The sequence below is a fragment of the Pyrgilauda ruficollis genome, unplaced genomic scaffold (assembly GCF_017590135.1).
Source record: "Pyrgilauda ruficollis isolate IOZ18807 unplaced genomic scaffold, ASM1759013v1 scaffold15, whole genome shotgun sequence".
In the NCBI taxonomy this organism is placed as follows: Eukaryota; Metazoa; Chordata; class Aves; order Passeriformes; family Passeridae; genus Pyrgilauda; species Pyrgilauda ruficollis.
Genome location: NW_024513654.1, coordinates 3531698 through 3555159, shown reverse-complemented (window position 1 = coordinate 3555159; position 23462 = coordinate 3531698). Strand labels below are relative to the sequence as shown.

The 23462-nt window shown below is 43.7% G+C and overlaps 1 protein-coding gene across 1 annotated transcript in view; it reads right to left on the bottom strand.

Annotated features, from left to right (window-relative positions):
* Nucleotides 1-18892, bottom strand: part of CHST15 (carbohydrate sulfotransferase 15) — a 44596-nt gene extending 25704 nt beyond the window's left edge. The window contains exon 1 of the mRNA XM_041461629.1: nt 18842-18892. The gene's annotated coding sequence lies outside the window, so the exon portion shown is untranslated. The remainder of the gene's footprint in view (nt 1-18841) is intronic.
* Between the last annotated feature and the right edge of the window lie 4570 nt (nt 18893-23462).

The window sequence follows — 23462 nt, the reverse complement described above, 5'->3', positions numbered from 1 at the left end:
AACAAAAATCAGCACACTCCCCTAAAATCAGCATAACAGTAGTCATTTCAATCACATAAGGATGACTTCTATTATTTGGGCTGCGATGCTCAGGAAATAGTTACTGAGCTTGAATCACCACTCATTTAGGGCATAAACACTGCCTGAATAAACAGATTCTTGGAAGCAAGGAAAAAAGAGTGGGGATTGGGAAAGGGAGCTCCCTGACCTGGACCAGTGACAGCAGGGTCATGCCCTCCCCCAGAAATGCATTATTGCACCTAAAGTCTTGTGCAAGTTCCTGGAAATTACCAAGGTCCAGTTCCTTGCACTCCTAAAATGCCACAGCCACATGCTCTGATTTGTTGTTGTTTGGTCTGCCTTGAGAATGTGAAAATAAAAACTCAGTATTACCCATTTTTAAATTAAAGCCTTTTTTCAGCAGGAAAAAAAAACCCAACCAACCAATTATATTTAAAGACTTCAGTGTTCCTTCTTTCTATTCTACCTGATTTAAGTCAGTCTACTAAATCAAAAATCTTACTTTTTGGGCTACTTGCAGGATAAAAATTACAGGCAGGAAAATAAAGAAGAACCAAAAATCAACAATTTCTCCAGAAATAAAGGTCCAAAAACCCTGGAAGAAAAAAAAGCACCAGCAGCAGCCACACAAGCAGTGGCAGCACATGCCTGGAGCTCTTGTGTCAGGGCAGAGCTCACATCAATGTGTTTAAATCCTCCCTCTGTACAAACACGGAGCAGAGTGCTGTTTTCATACATTTCTGAGGATGTCTGGAGCAGAATTTTGCCTGCAGTGCACACTGGCTTCTCAACTCCTGATCAAAACTTGCTGCCTACGATGTGCAACAGCTCCAGCAATTCATCTTTTCCCTTCCCTTAGTTCCTATTCATCTCACACAGTGCCTTGCTACAGAAGCACTGACAGGTTTATATTGAATATGAAAGAGTTGCACACTGTAGAAAAAAAAAACTGTGTCTTTACATAAATTACTTCAGTGCATTTCTTCTCACAAAAAAAGCCACTTTAATCCACTTTCAGAAATCATTCTGCATGGTTGAAGTTCAGTATCTTCATTTTCAATCCTCACAGTAACTGTGAGCAGCCTCCCAACAGACCCCACATGGTCCTGGGGGTCCTTCCATGGAAACAAGGATAAACCAATGCACCCATCCTATGGGGCTCACAGACCCCTTTCCCAAAAATCTGGAGCCAGATTAGAAAGTTCTGGTATTCGGAACACAACCAGAAATTGCATCTGTTTAACAAAAACCAGCCAGTCCCTCATTAAAATGATCGATTCGCCAAGAGCCAGAATAAAGGACTGATGCCATTGGGAGTCAATTTTTACCACTTCCTAAGAAAAAGTGCACCTACTTAAATGTCCAGAGAGACACCAATGCCAAAATTAGATAAAGACAGATGCAGAAGGTCAAACAATTCATGCAATGATTTCATATCCATGAGAATCGTTTGGTCTAAATTTGCCCTATGTACTTTCCTTTGTTTTATGAAAAATAAAAAATAAGCTAAGAGCTCCCTGGGAAGGCACAGGGATCACCTGAAATACAACTTCAGGTGCAGAAATTGATGTGACAAGGCTGGTCTTGCCATAAATGTTTGTATTGCATTTTTAATAAGACCAAGCAGCCGCTGATGTTTCATTTGCAGCACAGGACATCACAGTAATTTACAATAATAGAAATTCTTACCTGCCTGCTCTTTCAAGGAATACATCCCACTCTCATCCCACAAATCAGCCACATTCCTGTTCTGAGTGTGAGTGCAAAAGGGAACCACAGAGCACGAAGGCTGAATCTGTTATGAAGCTCTTTCACTGCAGTTATTTTTATGGAACAAACTGAAGAGGTTTGGGGGTTGGCAAGAGGGAAAAAAATATCATCTCTAAATACAGCTCTCATACGCCCTGCAGTCAGGCTGTAATCAGAAATAAATAAGTGTTTATCTTCAGAAAACGCCCAAGGCAAAGAATTGCTCTGGTATTGACAGAGCTGATGGCTCAGACCCAGCTGTTCTGTAGTTACCTGTTTCTTCCTATCCACTGTGAATCCTGTTTAATTTCAGGCTCCCAAGGCTGCTTCATTGACTCTCTGGAAAGATACTGCTGCAATTTCCTCAAACAGCTCTTGTGGAGCAGCTTACTCCACAGAGACACGAGGGTTTCCCCCACGCAGAGCTCAGTTAGGTGAGCACAGCACAGTGATTTCACCACTCTACCTGAACACCAGGAAAAGTTGTGATTTCCCATCCCTGGAAGTGTTCAGGGCCAGGTTGGACAGGGCTTGGAGCAACCTGGGATAGTGGAATCACTTCACTGTGCAAAAGAAAATAAACCTTCAGAGTCTGTGTGCCAGCTGACTCTCACCCAAGGGAGAGGAGGAGAGCTGGTGCAGCACAGTTGGGTTTGCAGGAGGGGATCTGTCAGTGCTGAAGGCTTATTTTAAGCCCAGCTCTTTGTCTCTTGCATTGATTACTGGTCCAGAACCAGCACGTGGGGGAAAAATGTTCTGAGAGTATTTCCAACGTCCTGCCAAGCGTTTTCAGCCTTGACATGCTGCAAAATAGTGGGCATAACTCACAGTTATGAGTTACTCTGACTACCATCCTGCTCCTTTTACACATTTGATTTTCTTTGATTTTAGCAGCTGCTACCTCAGGTTGATTTAAAGTGAGGAACATATTCCATCCACCCTCTGATCTCTAATACTTTCTGCCACTTTGCAAGGGGTATGCAGCACAAATTGCTAAATCCTGTGGGTTGTGAGAGATCAGCTGCTAATTTAAGGCTGCTTTTGAGGGATGAATAACATTGTATGGAATAAATAGAATTTGTATCACTTAATGCCTTTGGTGCCTGTTTATCTCATGCTGTGGTAAAATGCTTTTGCATGCAATAATGCAACCAAGTGGTATCTACTAGAATTCATCTGATACACCTTCACACTTCATATACAAGCAGTTTTCCTGAAAGGGGACCCATTCTATGTGAGGCTTAACTTCACTTTAAACACAATACAGTTATGGCAATTCTAGAGCAACGTAAATGCTCGCAGCTGCTCATTTGATTTTTTAGTGGCTGAGAAGGGATTTTCCTCCACCCCCAAGCTGAATTTTCTCCATAAACTTTACTATCTTAACAGAGTAATCTGAATTCCTTTTGTTGTGACTCATATACGGTGCCTTCTCTGTGAGACATGCATTGAAATGGATGGAAAAACGTATCTCATCTGTACATAAGTACCATGTAAGTGCTTTTTCATGAATAGGGCATTTCATCTTTCATCTAGTGCTGAGTGGGTGAAAGGAAACATACACAGCTGCATCCTGAAAAGACAAACTCAGCATTAGAGTCTGTCATTAAAGTTTCTTGTAAATTCAAACAAAAATTACTCAACTCAAACTATTCATTGATGCCAAATCACAACTGGGGCTTTGTTTCAGCACTTTAAAAAAAACCCAACTCTGTTCCAAGCTTAGTAGTAACTTTTCTAAATGTTCAACAACTTTAATTCTTTAAGCAATGACACATTAGATAAACCTCAGTCCATTAACCAAGAAACCACTTTGTTCATTACAAAGTGCAGCAGACTCAGAGCCCAAAGTGGAAAACCCAAGAAAGCTCTAAGTGTTCTCAAGAAATTTCTAATTAGTTATCTCTAAAATATCACCAGATAAAATTCTTGCAGGTAACTGCTGGCTACACCTAATTAAGCAAAACCTTTTTGATATAATTTCATTATACTGCTCCCAGCTTCCTAGAAAAGTGTTTATTCTGCAGAAGTCAAGCAACATTTACTTCCAGAGTCTCCTACCACTATTCCTAAGTGTTTCATCAAAGGCTTGGGCTCCATCACTCACCCCTCTGTAGTCTGTAATCTTTAACTACACAAAAGTGCAATACATTTTTATTAAACAGTTTGTAAGATCCCATCATTCTGAAGATATTTCTGCAGCTCTGCACCCCAGGCTTTGAGGTGTGTGTGGCTGGCAGAGCACGCACTTGATGTGGAAGCTAAAGCCATTTGATAATGGATTGAACTCTCATGATTGTCCTCTCCTATCTTCACATCATCACATCTAAAGAACACTTCTATCACAAGCTTCAAAGGAGTTCAAATATCTTAACTCACTGATTTCCATGACTGGAGAAGAAAGGATGTGCTGCACTCCATCACCAGCCTCTCAAAAATATCACAGCTCTTGGTGCTGTTCTCCTAAAAGGGCAAAATATAGCCCAGGAATCTTCCAACTGCACAAAACCCTCAGTTTACAACAGTCATAACAAAAGGGAAAAAAATTCCATGATACATATGGAATCCAGTGAGTAAATATTGTAAAATCCAGGAATAATAAGAAAATCTGTTCCTCAGCCACTGAACCATTGACTTCCTTGACTGGACTCTCTATTCCTGGAGGTCTCTCCCATGTTTGGCTTCATGTGCTTGTTTTCCACTTGGAAAGAACACAACCACAAATACCTTTTCATGCCTTACACTGCACTTAACTGGCCTCCAGATTGTAAGCAAACAAGATTAAAATCTGAGAATGTTCTTCACTCAATCTCCATGAAAAGAAACCAAGGGGAAAAAGAAATTAGAAAAGCAAACCAAAACCCCAACTCTGCATAATGATGAATATACCAAGAGAAATTTGGCATGCACTCCCTCACACCATGCCTCTTCTGCAACATTTTCTGCAATATAAAGACAACATTTAGCTTAGCAAACTACATGGTCTTTATTTGTGGGCAGAGGAAACCCAAGGCAAATACTCCAAGAGACTTTTTTTTTTTTTTTTCCAATGGATATGTTAATTACTTAACTTCTGTTATTGGGAAACTGTCCCAAACTAACCTTCCACTCTCCCTCTCCTTCAACTGCACAAGGGTCAAAATTCACTTTTTAAGGTTTTGAAGCGAGAAATTGCGAAAATAAAGCCCACCCTTGATGGAGCTCTGAGATAGCACAAGTGCCTTATTCAGACCCTTACTGATCCCTACCTGAACACCTTTTGGGAGCTCCACAGGGATGCCTGGGACCAGGATGCTCCTGGGACAGAGCATCTCCTGAGACAGCCCAGAGTTCTAAGGGAAAGGGAGCACAACTGCTCCCAAATGCCCTGCTCCAGCCAGAAAGTTCTCACTGCCATGGAAAACCCCCATGTCCCCAGAGGCAGCAGAGCAGAGAAGTGACCAGTGGGAGGTAAAATGAGGTTTTATGTCTAAACAGCAGCGCTTGTTGATGTATTTGGTTCCAGACAAATAGAGGAGGACGCGGAGTCGCTACAGGACATTGCAGCTGAAATGGCACCAATGCTTGAAATAAACCCTTTGCTGAGGAAAATCACACAAAGAATCTGAAGTGACACAAATTCCATCAACTGCAGTTGGCAGCCAGATTTTCAAGAACAGATGCATGACTGTTAATGATAACCCAAAAAGCTGTTTCTAATGCAGAAAGACTGAAACTGTGTTAACATTATAAAACTGCTAAGAACTAGCAGTATCTCCAGATTACACCCCACAAAATACTTTGCAGGAACTTAAAAACTCCAACTTAAGCAAAATTAACATATCTAACAAAAAAATCTCCAGCAAAAATGCCTCCCAAGTTTTGAAACACATTTCCATCTGTTAAATATCTCTGTTGCTGATGATGTGTACCTTAAGTCAAAGATATAAATCTTGGATTTCATGAGATTAATGTAATAACTTGGTTTAGGCTGTTAATGAATTCAAAGCTCTCAAACATGCAGGAGACTAAGACAGCATGAAGAGAATACAGATACATTTGGAGGGGATGTTTTTAATGTGAAATAAATTAGAAATTCCTTAATCTATTTCTGCAGCAAGGACTACACTTACATAAAAGCTTCCTGGGGTGTCTTAGGCTGGAAGATATGGCTTCCAAGACCATTTATTCCTTCTAAGCACTGCTATATAACCTAAATAATAAAACTAAGGAAAACCCTTAAAGCCTTGTCAGGTAAGTGAGGACTCAAGCTTCAAGAAATGCAATGCTCATTTCTCAGAAGTGACACGTGGCCTTGATGAAACAATGATAAATAAAATATTCATATTACATGCAGATATCTATAGAGAAAAAGGCTGTATTGGTCAGCAGAAGAGCTCAGCCCAACTGATGTATCAAGCTGCAAGAGAAAACACCTCTGTTGGTGTCTCAGATCCAGAGAAATGTGAAAAACAGCTCTATCCTCAGCTGTCCTATTACAAACACTACTGAGTTACTTTTCAGTGGGCACCAAAAGAGCTGCAAGGTTTTGGGAATAAGGCATTGTGGAAGCTGCCCTGTGCCCAGCTTCCTTAACACTTTCCACCCTCAAAAACAGTGTTTAAAAAGGACAGCCGCTGCCACCACAAGCTGTATCAATCATTGTCTCCTGCAATCAAGATCACTCCACGCCCATAGCTAAAGGCAGCAACATGCAACAAAAGGCCAAGAAATGCCACTTATTCCATCAAATCTTTGGGAATGTGACTCAGCAGCTGGGCTGGAGCAGTTCTGGGCACTGCAGCCCCTCCACCCTGCTTTATGTCCTCTACAGAAGATATCCAAAAAACAACACTGCCCACACCCCAGCAGCTCTGGCTTGCCTGGGCTTCAACAGCAACAGCTCCAGGGTGAACTCAGCAGCTTGATCAGAGAATTGTTAAGGCTGGAAAAGACCCTTAAGATCACTGAGTCCAACCATCAACCTCAAGCTGCCACCTTTCAATCTCTGCTTTATTCTTTAGCTCTGTCCAGCCTCTGTTTCAGGGCAGCCTTCACAAGGCATCCCCTTCACCACTGAGCCATGATCACCACTCCAGCACTGGCCCCAGCTGGGAGAGCCCTCCTGAGCCTGGAGCTACATTGGCTGTTTTGGCTGAGTTTTTGCCTCATGAACTGCTGGGGTGGCCCTGCCATGAAAACCTCCACTTTTTTTGCCAAAGAATTGCTCCAGGAGCTCATCTCTACTCCGGCTGTCAAGGGGAGGTGGCAGCTGGAGTGTGTGATCCTCTGGCGCATCCCCACCGTGCCTGAGGAGAGCAGAGCTCCACACCAGAGCCCACAAGGGAAAGCAGCCAGGGATGGGTTCTCTGACCCTCCTGGACAAAAATGAAAGGTTGGATGAGGCTTGGAGCAGCCTGGGGTAGTGGAAGGGCTGGAATGAGACAAGCTTTAAAGTCCCTTCCAACCCAAACCACACTGTGACTCTGCAGTTTTTCCATGTGAATAACCAAGTCCTGCTCCTTTTACAGCAGTTACTTCATCACTATGTGGAAAATCAGGAATTCTAGAGCACCATCCTAGGTGCAGGAGAGAAATAAGTCTCACCTCTGATCATTTGATTTAATTTGAATTTTCCTGCATGTTTAAATCCTGGAAAATGCCTTCAGCATCCAAAACACTTATAATCAAAGTAAGTGACTGCAGAAGTTCAGAATAATCTATAAACTCAAAAAATTCCACAGCTCTCCTCATTAAGTGGAAAAATAAATCATATGCTGATAACACCCCTGTTTCTTTATTGCATGGCTCAGCGGTTTAATTTACACTTTGAGAAGAATAGCAAATCAGAATGAAACCTTACAATTATATGGGTTTCTTTCTTTGCTTATGAAAACTTGCATTTGATGTTATTCTTACTATTCCTCCTTTAGGTTACTTATATGGGGCCAACAAAACTGATGTTTTGTTGACAAAATGTTTTATCCAACCATGGACAATTAAATACAACATGTATCATTTTTTCAGTGTTTTTACAGAGATGCTTCTGCACAAGGTGAACAGTAATTAAATGAGAAAATGCAGCTGTAGCCATTCATGCCACACACAGGAGCCTCAGAGTGCACTCAAACGTATTTTGGGGTTAGGTTATGGTCCAGGAAGGGTGTGGAACTCTCAATATCAGATCTCAGAGTGCTTTTCAAAGGTGCTGCTCCACCTCTGGGTGACAAAATGATACAGTTCTGACACGTGTCACCTGTAATATCATTTGGACTAACACGATAGAAGTCCAAGAAAAACCTAGATCTCCTAACTCACCATCCAGAATCCCATTACCTGGGAATTGAGGGATTTTGAATGAAATTCAGATATGTGTTTCACAAGACAGAAAGCCACCACAATCCAATTTCTAAATAAGCCATCTAAGGCAGACAGCATGGACTCTGACTTTCCCTCAGTAACCATATTAAACAGAATGAATTTCAGCCTTTCACAAGCTCAACAGACAGAGAAAAGTGAATTTTCCCAGCTTCCCAAGCTGCAATCATGCTCCCCATCCCAGAGCTGTGCCAGAATCTCCCTGCACAACAGTAGCAGGGAGCATTTTTGGGTCCAAATCTGGCAGATGGCACTTTCAGGAGCAATGGCGCAAGACCTGCAGTAGGAAATGAAACCCTCCCTGTCATAAACAACCCCCAGTTAAGGACTGGAGCCCTCATTAATGTAATTGGTTTCATACGAGGTGCTAAAATACAAATGTGTTGCATTTAGAAGCCAACACTGTTTCTATTAGTTAAGGAGTGTTTTCCTCACCTCTATTTTTGCTCAAGCACCGAGGGAAAAGGGAGGGGAAAATGTGTCATGTACTCTGCCTCCAGCTAGAGAATGCCGTGCTAGAGTACATTTTTCACCTCAGATGAAAAATGAAAGCAGGTAGCCTTTCAGCACAGCTGCTCCTGAGGACTGAAATGGAAAATTATTTGGAGAGGAACTCTCACATCATTCACTCAGAGCTGTGGATTTACATCCTCCAACCTGCATGAGGTCCACAGAGTGAGTAGGACTCCATCCCAAGCTGAAATCTGAGGGAGGAGACACATTTAAAATGTAAAAACAAACTACAGTACTACCACTGGGTGGAAAAAAAAATCACTAATCATTACCCTTCAGGAAAACACTCCATTTTCAGCCTTTCTGCTTCAAGTCCAGCAAATTAAATTTCCTCTCTTTAATGGTGCTGCCTTTGAGTACAGGCCAGAAAATGAAAGAGCAGAGGGTTATGTTGCCAGGGTGCAGAAAGAGGGTGTGCACCTCTCAATTTGGCATCTCTGGTAACGGGAGGGAAAACCCACAGTGGAACAGGACACACCCAGGACAAGGAGCCCTTTGCTGGCTCTCACTGGTGAGGAATTGTCACCTCCTCCAGCTCCCTGACACTGGCCGTGCCCAGCCAAGCCAGGAAATCCAGCTTTGCCTTGGGCACCAAGTGTTTTTCCTCTTTAGGGACACATTCCCACCCCCCCTTTGCTCCACTCCTCCTTGAAGCCTTTAAACCCCGAGGAAGAGCTGCTCCACTCTAGAAGCAGATGTTGGTCTCTGATTTCAGAATGATTCCTTTCCCTCTCCACAAGGACTTCCACCTTCTGCGTGACTTTAAAACTTACCCCACTGCTTCTAACTTGGCTGAAGATGAGTATCTGTGTGAGCCATTGGCTGAAGTGCCTTTAATGATAGAACAGTTCATAAAAATAAAACCATCCTATCAGTAAAATGTACATTCCCCCTTCTGAAAATGGAGTAAGCCTATTAATTACTTTCTTAAAGACTGAATCTCAAAATGGCACTGCTGACATTTAAGGCTCATAAAAAATGCCAGTCTGTCTCATCTGTGAGAAATTAGTTTATATGATCTATTTTAAGATGAAAATATTTATCAAGAAAGACAGTTGCCAGTTAAGAACACAAACAGAAACAAAGCCATTTAAAGTAAGTTGTCCTTTTTTGTTTTAATCTCTTCCATGCCAAGGACATGCTTCTTCCCAGAAGAGTGGTGCACAAAATAAGTGACATCTGGTGGCTTTATGCTGTAATAGAATAAGGCACCTCATTTCAATGCTGTTAACCAAATCAATTTTTAGATTTACTGCTTCTTAGCAAAGCTTTTCAGAGGTTTTATTTATTTATTTTCATGCAGATACTTCTGAGGCCCATGGGCATCACAATCCCTCTTGCAGGGTGACAACTGCTGTTATCCAATTAAAGTGGGACTGTCATATTCACATCAGGAAAAAAACAAGATGTTTTTCCTCCACAAAGGAATTTGGAAGGCACAGGAAAAGAGCACTAAGATTTAGCTGGGCAGCATCAGTAAGAATCACATAGAGCCAGGCTGTAAGAAAAGGCTGTGCAGAATTTTGTGAAGGAAATCCTTCACCTGCTCCAATTATTCACATGCTCCAAGTAATTAATATCAACTTGGGTCTCTCTGAATTGTCTTTCACTGGATTTTAATTAAACCCAAAAGAAACAGCTGCATTTTTCATTCTGAGTGTAGCAGCATCCTGGTGGCTACAACTTTTACAAATTTGAAACAGCTTTTCCCCTTTTCATGCTTTATTGATCCTCAGCAATGGCCACATCTAATCCAGCCAAGCCTCCTGCACCTAAACCTGCACTCCAGACATAAAGCAATTACAACTCCCCTTCAAACTCCTCCAGCCAGAAATACACTTCTCTTTCAGCAAGCCATAAGCCTCTCCTGGATAATTAATAGAAGTACTGTCAGCCAGCCTCAATTAAAATTACAAAATTGCTGGCACTGCAATATTAAGGCTTGCAACACTAATTTCTGCAGTAATAAGTATTTATGGGGGGAAAAAAAATCTGTAAGCACTATGTAACAGAAATGAGATGAAAGATAAACAGACTCTAAATATTTATCAGCAGAGGAAGTCCAAAAATATACCAGTAAAAATGGAGCGGATGGCAGCTAAATCCAGACCATGGAGGGTTCCTCGAAGGATGTGCAAGGAGGAACTTCATTTTCAGCTTGACATAGCTAAATCAAATTAATTCCTTCCTCCTATTCAATTGCTGCATAGAAACCCCCTGATGCCAAAAGGACAAAGCTAAAAATGTCCCCAAAGCCACGTCTGAAGGCTGCATTTGCACCCTGCAGCAGTGCAATAAATAAAGAGTTGGACTTTGGGGCTTTTCCATCACTTTTAAGGCCTAAATATCCTTGAGAGGAATGTCCACCTGCATGCTTGGCTCCCCTCAGCACTGAAAGGGGGCTCCACACATCTGCAGGACCTCCATAAAAAGGGGCCTCTGGGACAGCACAGCTACTGATGGATTATTTCAAAGGGAAATATTATTTCCTGCTCACATTCCCTCATCCCTGCCAGACATTATCTTCACCTCGAGACCTCCTGGCTGAGCTAAATAACATATGCACAGAAAAGCACAGCTGAATGGCTTTAGCTCCAGCCACTCATCAAGAAGAAAACTTTTAAAGATCCCATTTCAATTTATTTTTTGAAATGCAGGCATGCTGAAGTCAGCAGGAAGACATTTCATTGACTTTAATGAAGGCAGAGGTTCATCCAGAGAATTGCTGTTTGGAATGAACACAGAGTTTATGTTATCTCATTTGAAACCTTCCAAGTTTTCTGTTAAATGCAACTTAATGATATTTGCTATCTTGGAATTATTTTCTGTCACAATACAGAAAGGAGGACATTAAAGTTGTGCACTGTAAAATGTTTAGTGATGATGGATGGGATACTCTTGTTTCAGTAACAAGCATGTTTTCAATGCATAAATATTAATTGTCATAAAGTGCCTGTTCATTTTGCAGTTTTGGAAAGCTTCAGCTCGTAGGAATTGTAATAGTCCAAAAAAGATACTGTTGGTATTTACATATTTATCAGCATTTTCACAGCACATTTTTAGTGTTTTTCTTTTTTTTTTTTTTCTTTATGCATTATCCAATGTACCAGCACAGCAAGACAAAAAAAAATGGAAAACTGGAGAGATTACTACACTCACTTAATGGGTATCATTACAGGAAAACACTATCAAAACTCAGCAGAGGCTTTTTATGCATTCCCCTGTATTACACCAAAATGAGTTATTGCAACACTCTAACTCTGATGCTAAACCAGGAGAATGCTCAATCTGTACAGCTGAAGCAGGAATGAGCAGCAGGTGAGTGGAACCATCTGAGAGAGTTATTGACTCCAGGAAAAGCTGCTCCCTGACCAGCTCTGGGGTTACCCAGATTTTCCAGCCTTGCCACACTCCTTGGTGAGCACAGGGCTCTGAATTCCTCCAAAACAACTGGAAAACTGTTCCCACTGCCACGTCCTGGTCCCCCTCACACCAGTGAAACCCAAAAGGTGAATTACTCCTGATCCAGCCTAATGCCAGATAAATCCACGTGGGATTTCCATGGATACCAACCTAGATTGCATTTACTCTGCTGTTTATTTTCATTTTGCTGATCTCCTCAGCAACGCTCAAAAACCTGAAGGGTTAAAAAACACCCTATTTAAAATCACCTGATATCAGACAAATTTTTATTTCCTTTTTCCTCAGCGAGAGGATCAGCTCAGATTCCACTCTTCCTTTCTGCTCACCTCTCACATCTCATTTCTTGTTTTAAAGATGGTATAAATAGCCTTGCAAAGTAATTCTAATACTAAGTGTCAAGTGCAATAGTGGTTTCATTCTGATTTATCCTTATCTGATCCTCAGGCAAGTTAATCCTGAAGCTGAGAAACTGTTTTCAGAGCTTTGTAATTGATGAAACTTTTCATCTAAATTATTTACTTTCCGAACAGCTCCGATGAGTCGCTCAGGGCATAAAGCTGTACTACTCCATGCTGGAGTGCTCAAGAACATGTTTTTGTCTTCTTAAATTAACAGCCCATCGCTGCATCTCGTGCTGCAGTTTCTATTGGCAGTCTTTAACACACAGCAGGGTTTTTATCTGAATTTTTATCGCCTGCCATGGATGCAGTTACAACCCAGATGTCTCGGTGTTATCCCAGCCCGGAGTTCCAGAGAGACACAAAGCAAACAGAGGATCCCTGATCCTGAAAGTGTCAATCTTACAGTGTGAACCATCATTCCTTCCCTGGAATCACCTGGGCATGGGCTCCACACCTGATGGACTCGTGCAAAACCTGCTCCTCTCCCGTTGCAGCAGCAGCACCCAAAATCCTTTCCAGAAGCAGCCCCAGGAAATGTCCTCAGGCTTCAGCAATCCCAAGGATGAGCTGCTCAGCATCAGCTCTAAAAATGCACTAGGAAGGGGTGGAAGACAAGAGCAGGAGCCCAGTGAAATACATCTACAAAATTATGAACTTAAAAATTTGAGATTCATCATCCATTTAATTTACTTAACATTACCAATATCTGTTTAACATTATCTAGTATCTACAGAGCTGAGCAAGAAAGACAAATTACAACTAAAAAGCAGCCAAAATCAAAGAGGCTGGGAAGGAATATTAGATAAGGTATTTGATGGGCAAGGAAGTGTTGGTTTTAAGAGCTGCTAAAGGATTTTCAGGAGATGAAGCTCCCCTGTGAGGAGCTGGGCCTGCAGGCAAACCCATCTCATTATGTGATACATTCTCCTAATAAACTATTAAACCATCCTTCTCCACTTCCTCCTATTTCTAGCTTTACACAGACAAACCTCCTGGCTGCCCCAGTCAAAGAGTCCTTTTTCTTTGGATTAATAAATTCTGGCACTCAGACCATTATATCCCAATTTAGGCACAGCAAGGTTGACACTGGGCTCTTACATTTCCTCTAAATTATGGGCAAAACCTTGCAGAATCCTAACTTCTGCTACTTTTTTTTTTCCCTGAGGTCTCTCCTATTTGTTGGTATCTCACTACTCATTTGGTGCCAGTTCTAAAGCACTTTAATTAAATGGTTTTTCTCCACACTGTTCCAAGACCTGAAATTGGGCAAACCATCCAACATTACAAGCTCACATCCATGTGCTGCCCATCCTCACAGCACTCTTTTCAACAGTGTGAGGCTTCTTCCATCTTCTGAGTACACATGCTGCACATAAATCTTTTTTTTTTTTGCCTTTGTATCTCATAGAGTTTTTCATTTTTCAAAGCAGTCTTATCCTGTTTCCTCTGTATGACTTTGAACTTCACATTTTATCTTCACTCTTGTCTGACCTCAGAGTTCTTCCCAGCTCAAACTCACCTGTAACTCAATGACTTATTTGAAAGAAATTACCTTCCCTCTATTCCATGCAATCCTGAGAAGCTACGAGTCTAACTTCAACTTGTATTTAAGCCAAACACCAATAAATGCAAAACCAAAAGTAAAATATAACAATACAAAAGCCTTTTTTACTCTCATCAGTTTTTCTAATTTTATGGTTAGATAGCAGGGTACATTCACCCACACTGAAAATCAAGGTTTTTCTACAGGAAAAAAATATCTCCTCATGAAACTTATTTTTTCCTACTGGAAGGCGTGAAGCAAATGGGAAATGTCAGTTTGAGTATTTTGCTATTTAGGTACAGATCTGCACCTTTTACAGTGAGGAACAACCCACCTTAGATACAGATTTGGCCTAAACCCCCATTTATTTATAAAACACTGTGCTTATTTGGTGAGTAAATGATAGTACAGTAAGTTTAAGAACATTAAGTGCGTATCTGGCACTTCTTGGCATATAAACAAATAAAAGCCTGGCTTGCTCCCTTGCCACTCCATCCCACCAGTTCTGCATGGGATTGGGTTCATTTCCAAGGAAACCCATGGCACAGGAGGCAGCCACGTGCCCCCACCATCCCCAAGGCTGCAGGGGCTGTGGCTGCTTTCAGCAAACCAACAGGGGAAGGGCCACAGCACCAGCAGCTCCAAAAATGTGTCTGGAGTTGAGGTGGGCCACCTCGTTTTTGGGCAAGGGCAGAAGGAAAGCAGCAGCCAGGTGCTGAGGTTTGGGAAACGAGTGTTTCAGGCAGCTCAGGCTGTTGTGGGAGTCGGAGGAAGGTGGATTTGGGAATGAGAAGAGGCAATAGGTTGGGGCTGGAGGGTTGGTGCAGGAGAGGCGCTCCAGAGCAGAGCGATGGAGCATCAGTCCTGTGAGGAAAGGCTGGGAGTGGGGTGTTCAGCCTGGGGAAGAGAAGGTTCCAGGGAGAATTTAGAGCCCCTGAAGGGGCAAAGAGACTTTGACAGGGGATGGAGTGGCAGGAGAAGAGGAATGGCTTCAAAGTGACAGAGGGCAGCGTTAGATGGGATATTGGGAAGGAATCCTTCCCCGTCAGGGTGGTGAGGCCTTGGCACAGGAGGCCCAGAGCAGCTGTGGCTGCCCCTGGATCCCTGGCAGTGTCCAAGGCCAGGCTGGATGGGTTTGAGGCAACCTGGAACAGTGGAAGTTGTCAGGGTTGGAACTGGATGAGCTTCATGTTCCCTTCCCACCCAAACCAGTCTGAGATTGTGTCTTGTGACCTCCAGTGTGCTGCCTCCAGAGGGGACAGAGGCAGTGGGACAGAGTGTGCCAAGGCTCCTCACTCCCGTTCTCATCCACCACCTCACCAGGCCTCTCATCCTCCCCACAGCTGCCTTGTCCCTGCCACCAGGACAACATTTTTCCTTCTGTTTCTTCTTGCAAGGCATCACCTGCCTGTCTCCCCTCAGAGGATGCTCCTTAAATCTAAAGCTTACAAACCACCTCCAACAGCTGCTGGAAACCAGGTGTAACATAAATTAATAAATATTCCATGGAAAAGCTACATTAACTGCTTGCCCCTAAAGTGCTGTTTAGTGGCATGTCAGGCACAGCTGTGTAATCAAAGGATTACAGTGCTCCCATTGCAAGGCTCTCCACCTCCTCGGGAGCTTCCCCGGCTCCCTCGCCTGTAAAAACCCAGCCCAGGCACCAGGACAGAACTGTAATCATGTCTTTGAGCCTGGGAAACACAGCCCAGCAGGCTGTGGGGACAAACACAACACGTTTTCTGCCAGATACACAGGCAGCCACACAAATTTTTAAGAGAATGGGTCAGCAAAGCTCTAGATCATCTAGAATTTTAGTTAAATTGCAGCATAAGTGGAGAGCTTGGTGCAATTCAGGCTGCTTCAAAACAAGAACTTGCAGGAGGTTACGGATCCCTTCCCCTGAATAGCTGTGTTCAGACTCCAGATCTGACACCTCACTTGGTCAGCAAGCAGAACAGGGCACTTCACTAAAAAACATAAATAAATAAGAAATGCTAATTTGTGGGGGAAAGCTGTGGAAAAATGCTCTCTTATTGGAAATATATCATGGTTTTCCACAGCACTTTGGATTGTTCTATCTGAGCAACCTAACTCCAGCCAAGGAGTACAGTGGGAATTTAGAATTACCCCTCCCTGTGGGAGGTATGGAGGAAAACAGGTGGGTTAAAGGGGAAAATGGGAGTCTAAAACCAGCAATTAACGAGGCAGTTCAAATCAGGGTGCATCTTCTGCCAACCCTCTGAGATGTTTGAAACAGTGTTCCACATCAGGTAAGTAGCCAGGGCAGCACTGAGTGATTTAAGAGCACATCTCATTGGAATTTATGACTGTGGGATGTACATTAACTGTAGGGGTAATTAGGAGGGAGAGAGGAATATCAGTATCTGTTTATGTCATGGCTTTTCTTCACCTAAGTGATGCAGCTGTGCTGGAAGAGAAGCACAGTTGGGTGTTCCAAGTTCCTAAATCCACGTGTCATTTAGGTGAGATCAGCCCTCCGCTGCCAGCTCACCTCGGGAGAAATTCTGTCAGCACCCAGTGGTGACACAACCCTGAGCTACAATAGTGAGATTTTGCTCTGTGGACATATAAGGAAGAAATCAGTGCAGGAAAAATAGTTTATAAAAGGAAGGATTCCCTTCCTAGTCAGCAGAGGAATTCCACAAGAAATCCCTGACAGAGTTTGCTGCCACCCCACTTGATCTTCAACACAAACCAGTGCTTTGAGAGGTGCTTTAGGACCAGCCCATCCTTAAAACTGAGATCACCTGGGCTGCCAACAAAAGCTTTGAGCACTGAACCTCCCCGTTCTCACAGAGCTCCTGCCACAGGTTGCTTGAAATAATGTTAAAATAGAACATAAGCAGTACCTTATTTGCTTCTCTGTGATTATGCCCACATAAAATCCCTGTTCATGCTGCTGGTGGATTACACACCTTCATCCTTCCCCTTCAACCACATGAAATAATTCAAATATGAGAGTCTGCTTCACCCTTCTCATTTATATGATTTCCAGATACCTGCTTTTAGTTTAGCAATGAAGATAAAAATCCATTCCTGCCTTCCATTGCATTAGTGGAATTAAGTGTTTTGCAATGTAAATCTCCACTGTTTGATCATGTTCCTGTTACAAACCACCAAATAAAACACTCTGAATTTGAGATTAGTCCGCCTATGACAAAATCTGAACCATAAAACTATTTTCCTATTGATTTCAGAACTGCACGGTGGCTGCAACTCACAGGATCTAAGTGCTATTAAAAAAAAAAAAAGGAAAGAAAGAAGGTAGTTTCACTACTAAATCTTCATACAAGTAGTTTCCTCCTTTCTGCATTCAAATTGATTTTCTTTCTTTTGGCATGTGAAGAGCCAGATGAATCCTTTGACTCAATGCCCAAGAGTGAAATGGCACCAGCAGCAGCAGAGAAGCTCTCAGGGCACGAGACGTGTGACAACATTTTAATCACTGACAAAAAGAGGCTTCAAGGCAGCTACTCTGTTAGTGTTTGCTGGTTTTAAGTGAGATTCACTGTTTGTGAGTGACTGTATATAAAAAACAGTCTATGTTTTATATATATATAATTTTTTTTAATATAGCTATGCCTATAAATAGCACAGACATAAACATATATGTATGGTTCACGTCCATTTGGGATGTTTTATTGGTGGAAATTTCCCTCTCTGCCAAAGATCAAGCAGTCCCCAGCCAGTACCAAGTGCAGTGCTGTTCAATCAGGTGTTTGTTTATCCAAACGAGCACATACGATTTGCAGTTAAACCTTAAAAATATTTATTTTTCATGAACAGCTCCAGCAAACTTTGAGATTTAATCTGTGATGTGCCCAGCCGGCCACTCTGCTCTTTAAGTCTCAAAACACAAAAAAAACGTGTTTGTTCTACAGAGATGGATTTTTAGTCAATTCAAGAAGTGAAACCATTCTGATGTCATATGCAAGGAAGTCAGTGTGAAGGGGACTTTAGGACATAGCATGATATAATAAATAAAATTAAATTTTAAAAAAATCCTAACATGACAGTTTGGTAGGTGTTTGGATGCACCATCCAAGCAATACTCTCACATATCCTATTAACCTACAAATCTGCCTGTGCCTAAGACACTCAGATCACTGCAGAGTACGGCTGTAGTATTACAATGAAGCAGCAAAGAAAAATTAAAAAAAAAAAAAAAAAGAAGAAGAAGAAAAAGAGAAGCCCCTATATGAGACCGCCAAAGTTCAGCTGGTGAATCGTTGCTTAACAGACTCTGACCATAATAACCCGTCACTGAACCTTGCCTGCATTCTCAGCAGCTATGAAGCTATTTTTACCAGCCAACAGCTTGCATTTAAGAAATCCCCCTCTTCACCCAAAAATATTCACCGCGAGCGGCGGCATCCACGCCCGGCTCGTCCCTAGGTGGGATGCGCTGCCGGGATGGAATGGCTCTTTCGGGAAAGCCCTGTCCAAGTGCCTGCTGTCCCCGAGCCCGGCTGCGGGCAGTGACAGCATCCGCGCAGCGCTGTCCCCGCGGGGTCCCGCGGAGCACGGCCCCGCTCCGGGCCGCCTTTCCCGGCTCGGGGCTGCCTTCCCCCGCTCAGGGCTGCCTTCCCCGGCTGCTGCCGAGGCTCCGGGGATGCCCTGGCAGCTCCCGGGGTGCCGCAGCCCGCGGGGAGCGGGGACAGTCCCGCGTCCCCCGAGCCCGGCGCTGCCCCCGCTGCCCAACTTCCAGCAAAGTCCCGCTGCCCGCAAACTTGGGGAGCCGCGGCCTGGGGACCCCCCGCCTTCCCGCCATCCCATTCCACCCCGTTCCATCCCATCCCCGCGCTCCTACCTCCGCCGACTAGCTCTGCTCTGCCCCGCGCCCGCCGCCTCCGCCGGCTCTTCCTAGGGGGAGGGGGGCGGAGGACGACGACGAGGAGGAGGAGGAGGAGGAGGAGGAGGAAGGGGGAGGGAGCAGCCCCGCCGCTCCCCGGCCGCGCTGCGCAGCCCGGGAGGCGGAGTGCAGCCGCTCGGCTCTGCCCCGGGGCGTGGGGGTCCCCCGGGGCTGGGGCTGCGGGGATGGGGTGCGAGCAGAGCGGGGGAAGCGCCGCGGAACCCCCGGGGCGGGATGCGGGGCATCCCCCGGGCATCCCCCGAGCCCTAAGACCCGCCCGCGGCAGCGCCGGGGGATGGATCCAGAGAATCCAGGAATAGATGGGCCCCTCCTGGGCTGTCCGACGGGAATTCGGGCTGTCCCGAATCCCGGGGTGCAGGCAAAGGTCAGCCCGAGGAGACTCACGGCACGGCTCGGGTGCTGCCGGGGCTGGAGAGTCAGAGCTGCCCTGCTGCACACCTGGCAGGCAGCATCAGCATCCTCTGCCCTGCTCCGGGCTTGGAACGGCGACAGCACAAACGTGGAAAAGGATCCAAAATCTTCTACTCAGTTGAATGCAAAGTTTGTTCTCAAACGAGATCTTACCTATACATATACATATACATACATAAATACATAGATACATATATATATATATATGCATGTGTGTGTGTGTGTAAAGTGAATATACCTAAAAACTGTGAAACTGTCAGAGGGCAAGCTGAGATTAAATTTTAAGAAGGAATTCTTCCCTGTGAGGGTGGGCAGGCCCTGGCACAGGGTGCCCAGAGCAGCTCTGGCTGCCCCTGGATCCCTGGCAGTGCCCAAGGCCAGGTTTGGCTTGGAGCAACGTGGGATGGTGGAAGATGTCCCTACCCATGGCAAGAGGGTTGCAACAAAATGGTCTTTAAGGTCCCTCCCACCCCAAACTGTTCTGTAGTTCTATGATGATAAATATTTGGTTAAATGTATAATCTGGTTATTAAATCTGTGTCACACACCCATCCCTTCTGAGATGCAGCACACAGCATTTCCCTCAAAGGTTTGATGCAACACTTGCAAAGCCAATATTATCAAAGGAAAAGTCTTCATATTTCCCTCCTTACACTGTTAAGCTTAAATCCATTGTTTAATACTCAGCAATATTATTTCTAAGAGTTTGAAGTGATGGAGCACAAGCTGAACATGAAAGAGCAGTGAATTCTCTATTTTAGTACTTCCTTTTGTGATCAAGCCCATCTTTGGTTTTAACTTTCAGAAGCATCTCAAACTCAGCTCTGTGGGAATCTGTTTTGCAGTGAAACCATATGTACCTTAATAGTAAAATGCAAAGCAGAAGTTTATAAATTACACAGCTCTGATTGGAAGCCAAACAAATTAACGATTTCAAGCAGGTGATTGTGCACCTGTAAAACCATATAAAAACTTTTGAAAGCTTTTAAAAGCCACACATGCACACATTTCCTACAGACCCATGTATGCACCTCTGTTCAGATCACATCTGAATCTCACCTGGTTTTTAGAGAAAAAAAAACACCCAGAAAAAAGACCCTGATGAGGTGACACCTGTGATTTATAAAATACTCACACATATTCAGCATTTCTGTTCTGGGTTAAATATGCTGCCCTCCAAGGCCTTTTTTGGCCTTGTGGGATGCTCTGAATAGCAATTATCCTTAGCCAGATTTCTGTGTAATTACACTCCCTTCCTTTTTCTGTATTTTTAAATAACAAAAAATCAAAGAAGCTGTCGTGAAAACAAGATCTTCATTCCCTGGGGAAGTCTCTGTTTACATTATTCCTCACCAAGCAGCAGCTGGAGTAGAAATCTTGGTGGTGTTTTCCACACGTGGTAGCTCAAACTTCCATAAAGGCACTCAATAAAGGCTGAGTCTGCCCATCTCACAGGCACTTACAGACTGTCTTCACTGTTACCTGGAGAGATGGGGAGGAAAACACAAACTTTAATGGCATAATAAATCCCTCTCCAGGAACAGTGTTACCAGGAAAAATCACAGAATCAAAGAATGGTTTGGGTTGGAGAGACTTTCAAGCCCATCCAGTCCCAGCCCCTGCCATGGGCAGGGACACCTTCCACTGTCCCAGGTTTTTCCAAGCCCTGTCCAACCCATCCTTAAACTCTTCCAGGGATGAGACAGCCACAGCTTCTCTGGGCACCCTGTGCCAGGGCCTCACCACCCCCACAGGGAAGAATTTTTTTCTAATATCCCATCTAACCCTGCCCTTTGTCAGTTTGAATCCATTACCCCTTGTCCTGTCACTACACGCTCTTGTAATGATTGCCAGAGGAAGGAAAATCAGAATAAACAGCCTAAAAATCTAAAAGCTAAGACTGACCTTTAATTCTCATGATTCAGAGTTCAAAGAGGAAGGAAATGAAGAAGTTTCAATACAGAAATTATAGTAGAGCTATCTCTGACTAGATTGGTTTTCATAAAAAGAAAGGTCCTGACCTCCACCTCTGTAAATCTGATTTCTGCTGGTTGCCATGCTTACTCTGCAACATATGAAGAATCATCCCACTTTTAAAACAAGTTTGTACATATTTCTTAGCTCTGAGCAGGCTTATGTGATGAAAAAGATGGGCGAGTCCTTTAGCAGTGTTGAAAAGCAGGCCCTCAATTAGTGGTGCAAACTTGTGAATTTAAAAGGTGATTTTTTTAACCATGTGAGTCCCTTGCTGCTGGCTGTGGCTTGGGGCAGAAATCTGGTGGACAGGTCCAGTGGCTGTGTTTGCCAGTAGCAGAGCTGTGCATTTATAGCCAGATTTAACCCTGGGATAAATAAATCAGATTGTGTCCTCAGAGCACCGCTGTAATGGGATGCTAATCCCGGGAAAAGGGCTGCTTTTCCTCCACGTGCCTCTCCCAGCATCAGCATCTCTGGGTTATTCTCACAGAGAGGGCTTAGAAATGCAGATGTTTCTGCTTTGTGCTTCCTCTCTCCCAAACTCATAAAGCAGAGGAAGGAGTTCATTGCCCGCAAGGACCGAGGAGGATTTTGCTTCCTGCTCCAGCTGCTTTTGGGGAGCCCTTTTCCCATGACCTCCATCCCCAGGCAGTGCTTCCCAAAGCCCTTCTCAAGGGATGCTGCTGCTGCAGGGTGCCAGCACAAAGTGATGTCCTCACATCAAATCCTAATTCCACCAGAAACAGATGCAGGAAGTGACAGGAAAAGACCAAAACATCTCCATCCCCTTTGTGCCACGAGCTGCTGGGAGCAAAGGGACCTGCCACCTCCCCCAGGGGACACCTGCAGGACTCCCCTTTCTCAGGGAAAGCAGAGGTGTGGTGGAGCTGGAAGCAAACAACTTCCTGGGTAAAAAAAAAAAAAAAAACAAAAAAACAAAAAAACCAACCTGTAAATCCAGCCGGGAGTTTCCGTGCAGTAAGCCTGGAAAACCACCAGGTGCTGTGGATGTTGTATTTAACAGCTCAGCCTAATTCCAGCCTAATTCCATCCTGATGGATGCAGGCTGGGTTTAGGATATGCAGCCACAGCCCTCCAGCACCCCCAGAGATCGTTTCAGCTCTTCTCCCAACTCCAAGGCTGTGAGTTGGTGCTGTGAGAAAATTGCAGTGAGATTTGCTATTCTTAGTTGTCTGCTCTGCCATTAAAATTTTGGTGTAATTCTCACTGGAATTAATGGAATGTGTATATTTTAAAGAAATGCATTATTACTCTCATTTTGCCCCTGGTATCCTGGCAACAGGCACATTCACATCACTAATTTCATATCTTGTACATCCTTCAGCTCTGAGTAAAGGGTATATCAACCTCCAGATACTCTGAATGCCTTTTTTTGCTGCTTTCCCAACTTGGGCTGGGAATCATTCTTCTTGGCATGCACATCCTTGGAATGCCTCTGGGAATTCATGCTCAGCCTTTCATTGAAGACAATGTCTTTGTCCCTGAAACAGGCAAAAATTAAAACTGAAACTTGATTAGGTAAATGTGGCAGAATCTGGTTTCCCACAAATAGTCTGTTAGATTTTAATGATTTTTAGATTTTAGTTGCCTTTTGCCTGATGCCATCCTTTCATCCTGAGCTGTGTGTCCTTCAGCACCCTCAAGAGCTCCCTTTTATTGGTGATCTTTATGCCTTCCAAGTACTTGTTGAAGGGTATCATTCCCTTCTTAGTCATCATTTAGCCAAGTGATGCATATTAAGTTCCTTTAATCTTCACTCATAACTCAGTCTCTTCCGACCTTTAATCATTTTTATTACTCTTCTTATGAATTTCTTCCAATTTGTCTGCATCTCTCTGGCAATGAGGCACCCAGGATTTACTGCCTTGTTTTAGATATGCTCTCCCTGCAGCAATGCAGAAGATGTTACCTCCTGCTACTTTCATCCACCACTGATTTAACAATATGCTGAAGTTGTGAGGTAGCCGGGAATCAATTAAAATAGAATTTAAATGGTTCAGTGCTCAGAGTTACTATAATTCTTTTGTGGCACCAGAAGCCTTGGAGCCTGTGAATACCTGCTGCTTCTGGAGGCACGTGTTTGTGATTCCCAGGGCAGGCAAAGCTTTGAAACCTGCTGCATGCACAGCTCTGTGAGCCTCTGAAGGGA